This window comes from Melanaphis sacchari, unplaced genomic scaffold (genome assembly GCF_002803265.2).
Source record: "Melanaphis sacchari strain LSU unplaced genomic scaffold, SCAv2.0 Contig54_pilon_pilon, whole genome shotgun sequence".
NCBI lineage: Eukaryota > Metazoa > Arthropoda > Insecta > Hemiptera > Aphididae > Melanaphis > Melanaphis sacchari.
The window spans coordinates 587731-594443 of record NW_020271380.1 but is presented as its reverse complement, the minus strand read 5'-3'; the positions used below and the strand labels follow the sequence as shown (position 1 = coordinate 594443).

General features: G+C 25.6%; 1 long non-coding RNA gene across 1 annotated transcript in view; it reads right to left on the bottom strand.

Annotated features, from left to right (window-relative positions):
- Positions 1–804: 804 nt before the first annotated feature.
- LOC112599761 overlaps positions 805–6713 on the bottom strand; it is an 8175-nt gene continuing 2266 nt past the window's right edge. The window contains exon 3 of the long non-coding RNA XR_003114964.1: positions 805–1034. This is a non-coding gene — a long non-coding RNA (uncharacterized LOC112599761). The remainder of the gene's footprint in view (positions 1035–6713) is intronic.

Genomic DNA, 6713 nt, shown 5'->3' with positions numbered 1-6713 from the left:
TTGAGTAATTTTAACCTAAAAATTCCAGTGAAAATATATTTTTCTTATTCTGCTATTTATTACAGTAAATATAAAATATACGTTCGGTGTTACGTGTTAGTAATAATTTTACGTCATACAGTAGGTACGGCACATACGCTCAGTGTACCGAAGTATTTAATAATATGTTTTGACTTTTAAGTAGGCGTATTCAATAAACTATGGTTAAGTGTACATTGACGTGCAGTCTTTATAGCGCATATTATAGTGTCTGTGCAGATTTCTCGCTACAGTTGTTTGGAAATCATGCAGCTCTGAAATCTAAATCGATTTAATTAATACTATATATTGTACGTAGATATGCCACCCGGTGTGGTTAAAACTCACGAAATAATATATTATATTTTAAGGTTTGAATTTAAATACCCTAAAAATGCGTTTATTGCTTTAATATTCCAAGCACTTAAAAATATTTATTTTTATTTTTATATACAATAAAATTAATAATCTAAAAATAATTTGTTTATAGTATGAACTTGAAACACATTTATCTCTATTTAAAAACATATATACTCGTATAAATTCACATCAAACGCTAGGTGATGTCACTGAAGGATTACTAATTTCTCACTATATGTTTTCTTTATTATTTTAATTTGTCGCATCCTAAGCAGTGGTTATTGAATACTATTTATTATACAAGAAAAGAAACTTTGAAAATTTCGCTCGTTATTTAATGCGTTTGTATTTATTAAAATACCTAAAACAACTTTGATTTTATAACATTTAATTATTATGATGGTGAATACAATATTATTGTGCAATATGATTAGTGACATTTATATGTACAGTATGTTTATACTTAATGTGTGGCTCGTCGAAATACATAAACTTTTGAATAAATTGTCCGGTTAGTATAAAAGTCAAGTATAGATAAGTACTTAGTAAATACACATTTTTAATGGTTTTTAGTCATTTGTTGTGCTTAGTAGTCGTCAATTTTGTGGCGTAAAAATTATTGTTGCCGTGTACGCAAACTTCTTATGGTTGTAAGGCTGTAAAAATTAAAAGTGACCATATTATAATTTATACATGTACAATGACAAAGAAACCACAGTCCACAGGTATGCGTGAATGGTTAATAATTAGATTTTTTAGAAAACTATCACTAAAATCAACTTTGATAATGTCTTTGCAGGTTCACTGCGAAATAAAAACACTCTATGATAAAATGGAATTCCTACTCTGTACATTGATTCTCAGTCTAATATTTAATTTTGGAAGTGCAGTCTATGAGTAGTAGTATACTAACTTACTTGTCTTATAATACATAAGTTCATATTTTTTTTTTTTTTTTTTTTTTTTTTTTTAGGGAAGATCGATGAATGCTAATCCATAGATTTAAAATTAATATTTTTGTTGTAATTTATTTGAATTATTATGGATTAGTTGAAAAAAAAAGCTTCTAACACAAAGCATCTTTCATTGAAGTTGCGCCATGCCTATGATATATACCTGCAAACGTACAACTATAAAGACAATCTCTTGATTTATGCTTACCTCAGTTTTACAAAGTTAACTTACCTTGTCACTACTCACTACACTTTCGTTCTAAGTTACTGTTGTATCAGAATTATTATACTGTAGATGTATTTTCTCCCCTTACGTAAGTCTTTCCCGATTTATCATAGAGTATAGGCGTTTACAACTAATAGAAGAACGACACCTTTCAAAGTAAGTACAAGAACACTCTTATTTACTTGCTTGTTGTATGTATAGGACGATAAAAAGTGCATTATTATATATAAACTGAGAATAGACGTACCTATACCTAACGATGAATGTACAGTAGTACAGATGATCTTCAGTAGGTTGTTTCACAAATACATATCAAAGAATTTTGTCATACTATAATATGAATAGTAAAAACAAATGACTTTTTCTGATACACTCAATAATCAATGAGAAAGTTTGATAAATACATAAACGTACAAAGAGGTAAAAATAATGACAAATAAAAAGTTGTGAATGTAATGAAACAAGGTGGTTAATAAAATAAGAAGAAAACCATCAAATATAATAAATATTACACATATTTGAAAAATCGTATTACCAAAATTTGTTTTTTTTAATATTAAAACTACCAAAAAACTTTTAAAATGTGAAATTGAAAAAAAAGATATAATACGCGATTAAAAATAAAAAAATGAAAAGAAAAAAATATTTTAAAATATGACTTTCTCTGTTTCATACTGAGTATTGCAATATTCTATTAAAAATATTTAATGCGCATAACCTGTAATACATTTTTTTTATAAATAATCCTCTATAGTCTTTATTTTATAATCTTTTTTATATCATGAAAAAGATTAACACAAGGCACGTACACAATACAAGGCAATTATCCAACATGAAGTATTCTTTAATAAAAAAAAAAAATAACACAATATAATAATATTATGTTTATACATTCTTATGAAATTATATAGGTTGAGAATTTTTAATGCATTCTTAAAAACCACCAATAGGTATTAAAACTCTTCTTTGTAAATAAAAAATTGATTTGTTTATACAGAGATCAAAGTAAAAAGTTTTAAACATCTATTTCTCTATAAAACCATTTTCTATATGTGGTATACCTATTTTTATATTATGTATTAATGCACTATGTATGCTTAGTTTTGTAAGTTTAATATTATTTTAATAAAACATTAATATAGTCTTCTTACGATTTAATGTAATATTCATTATTTTGTATATGCAGACTTAACACGTACATTCATTTACGGAGAAATAAATAAATATATGCAATAATAAACAGATAAACCTCAAAAAGCTTATGGTTTTTGTTTTCAAAATTCCTATACATATTCGTAATAATATTATGATTTTATAATTTATAGAATTATAATTCGTATTTATAGTACATCTATTTAAATGTTGAAATCAGGGTTTTAAATTATATCATATATACCTGCCTGAAGGATGAGACATATGTATATAAGAGGTGATTCACCAAGCATACTCGATTTTTTCTTTTATAATGCATTTTTATTAAATTTCTAATTTTTTGAATTTTAAAATACACATTTTTAAAACCATATTTTTAAATAATAAAGATTTTTATACTTAATACTTAAAAAATATGATAAGGTAAAAAATCTTCTGTTCTTTAAATGAGAAACTTGAATTTTCAACCTATATAATTTTTTTTTAAATGTTAATTTATCTAATTAAAAATTTGAGCAAGTAGTTTCTTAGTTATTAAAATGTATATCATAAGGGTATAAGTCATTTTACCTTTATCCCCATATTATCATCCAAACTCATTATCATGGATCTATTGTTCTTATTATACAAAGTTAAATTATTCAAAAACTACTTGATTAAATTTTGATTTTGGTACATCGAGGATTTTATAAAAGTTATCCACTCAATAATTCATAGCAGAAAAGTAAGGGGTTTTATTCAGAAAAAACAGAAGTTTACATCTCCGTTAAATGCCCTTTCAATAGTTTAAGATTCTCAAGAATTCAGAAATATAGTCCAAGTACCTAGCTATAACAAATACTAAGTCTTAGAAGTGAACATTTAAATATGTATTTCTTAGAGAAATGATTATATTTGTTGAATCACCCTCTAATATAGTTATTAATTATTATAAAAATAATTCTGAACTCTCGTTTATATAAAGTTTGTTATATAATTTTTTTATCCATAAAATTATATATATATATATTATATTATACCGTATTAGTTATACCTTAAATCTTAATAGGAATTTCGAATGACGGATGTCCCAAATCCCGGAGACAGCGGCCGCCGCCATAACGTAGTAAATCCACGACAACAATTTTCCGCCATTTTAAGCCCTAAACCTCTTTATATACTTTATCAATCCCGAATACAATTATTTTTCTTTGAAACGTCTCTCCTCGTTGCTCCGTCCTCGCTGAATTCGACCGACGTCCGTCTAAATAATAGCTCGACGGCAGCGGTCGTTTAATAGATTATCCTCTTCGCTTCTCCTTCGTGGTCACTCACTTTGGGAATGGATTCGAAGCTCGTTAAACATCTAACTTGACCCTTTCGATGGGCATTATATATTATATATATATTACTTGTGGTGTGTAGTATGCGTGTGTTCCGGTCTGTAAGATTCAGTTCTTATATTATTCTGATATTCGGACCCATATTATTTGAACAACGATGCCTTATATTACGATATTTTTGTGACCCGCAGTACATTATTTTTATAATATTCTACCCATCATTAATTCATCTACCCTTTTTACCGTAGCGGCGTGTACTCGGGAAAATATTCCATGCCCGTATGTAATTCGATAACTTGCATTGCGCTTGTGTGTGTGTTTTTTAAACATGATAATATATTATTTATACCCTTCTTTCGGTTTTCTTTATTTATTTTTATTTTCATTAGGCTTTATCGTCATTACGTTAATTATTATGGCACGGAATTGAGTAAAAAAAAAAAAATTAATCGAATTACAAAAACCCTCGTCTCTCGAGCAAATATAAATTAACTAACAAGAGATTTCCTATGTGTATATATAGATAAAATCATCCGTTTAAGTAAATTAGATCTACATTAAACGGTAGTCATTTAAAAAAAAATAAACTTTTAAAATTAAACGAGTTTTCAACGAAAGAAATTCATTTTAACCGCATTAAATTAATCATTCAACATAACCGGATATACATTTTTACAGGGCTTTTTTTAACAAAAGATCGTTTAATAATATAATTATGCTATACTTTTTAATACAATATTGCGTTTGTTATGTGAATTCTTAATAGTATAAAAATCAAATAATGACCATGTCCTTGAACATTAAAATTTTAAATATTAAAATATAATGTGGAAAAGTAAGGTTAAACGATAAACATAAAATTTTATATTTTTTCTGGTATATAATATGGAGTTAATTTCTTCTTAATTTATACTTGAAAAGATATTGAATATTTAAATATTACTATTATTATTGTTGTTATCAGTCCGATGTATCTATAATTATTAATCCTATCGATTTTTAAAACATTGTACGCGTGATGCAATCTGTTTAAAAACAGCGAATCCATAGTTTTTTTCCTATCATTTATATACAGATATTATTATATTATTATAAAATACGTATGTACCTTTGACCTACTTAGGATTAATTTTCCCTACATAGAATTAATTATCAATTAACTTACAATAATTTATTGATTTATAGTATTTTTGGTATTGTGTGTAAGCTTGTAATGTACGTAAAATATAGACATTTTCTGATTTACACATATATCTATATTTTTGAAATTTATACCTACCTCATTCTTTTTAACTATCGTTTTTTTTTCTCGAATCGTGAATTAAAACAGTTTTAGTGCACATTTTGCATAGTATACAGCATATTATTATCAAACAATAATGGCAGACATCCAGGCTACAGTTCTAAATTCTATCGAAATGTAAAATAACGCGTTTCTATATCAATATTAATGGATATCCGCCGATTTTTATTTTTATACGTTTTTCTCTCATTTTTATTATACGTGACAGTAGTTTTCTTTAACGGCAAGCTATCAGAACTTCCCAGTCCATTGTGTACGGCATTTTAATGGAGGTATAAAAAAAAAAATGCACAGTCGTATATAATACGCGCAGTTGTGTATGGATATATGTACATACATATACAAACAATGTAATAATAAAATAATATTAAAAAAGTCTTCCCGATAAAAAAAAATACTCCACGAAGCATCGTACTTGTAATGCGTATGTGCGAGATTGAGTGTGACATTTTCAAACAAAACCAACGTTCCAAATAGCTAGCCTAGTGGACAATGGTCGTACCAATGTATTTTGGCGGAAGTCGATTTTTTTATTATAACGAAAATTCGCAAGGATTTTATATTGTTATAAATGTTTTACTTTCAAACGAGGTTTTCATTAAAATTCTAAATCATGTTTTCAATATATATTTTTATATTTTTTTTGTCTCATTCAAAATGTTATCAGTCAAATACTAATATTGATCACCGAGTCTATTTTTTAACCCTTATTTAATACACATATATATTAAACTAATTAAAGCCGTAAGCTTGAATATTTTAATTTGATTTATTTTTTTATCAACATTTTTAAAATTTTAAAATACTCTGAAAATTGTCAAGTTTTTTTAATTTTAATTTTAATTGTTTTTATTATTTGTATAAAAGTTACACGAATACCAGTAAGGTAGACAAAGACTGTTAGCATATTTCTAATTTTATCATACGTAATAATTGTATTAAATATTCATAACATTACCTGCATAATAATATATAGTAATAATGTAAACAATAACTTTGATAATAACGATTATAATATTTAAAACCGAAATTATTATGTTGAATATAGAGGATATTGTATTAAACCAATAGATAATAAAACATTAATAATGAATTATTAATAGTTTTAATATTTAGTATTCATGTTTTACTTTATAAATATAGGTACTATATTATCTGTATAACTTTACGTATTATTTATGAATAACAATATTATATAATTTATATAGATAATAACATTGTTTTAAATCGATAAAATATATTAAATAATATTAATATTTTAATATTTCTATTTTATATAGAAGCTGATAAGTGTTTTGTGCTTTATTAAAAATTACAAATGTTCCATAACTTGTTGAGCTATAACAATGAAACTTGTTTGGAACCGTGTACGAAAAGAT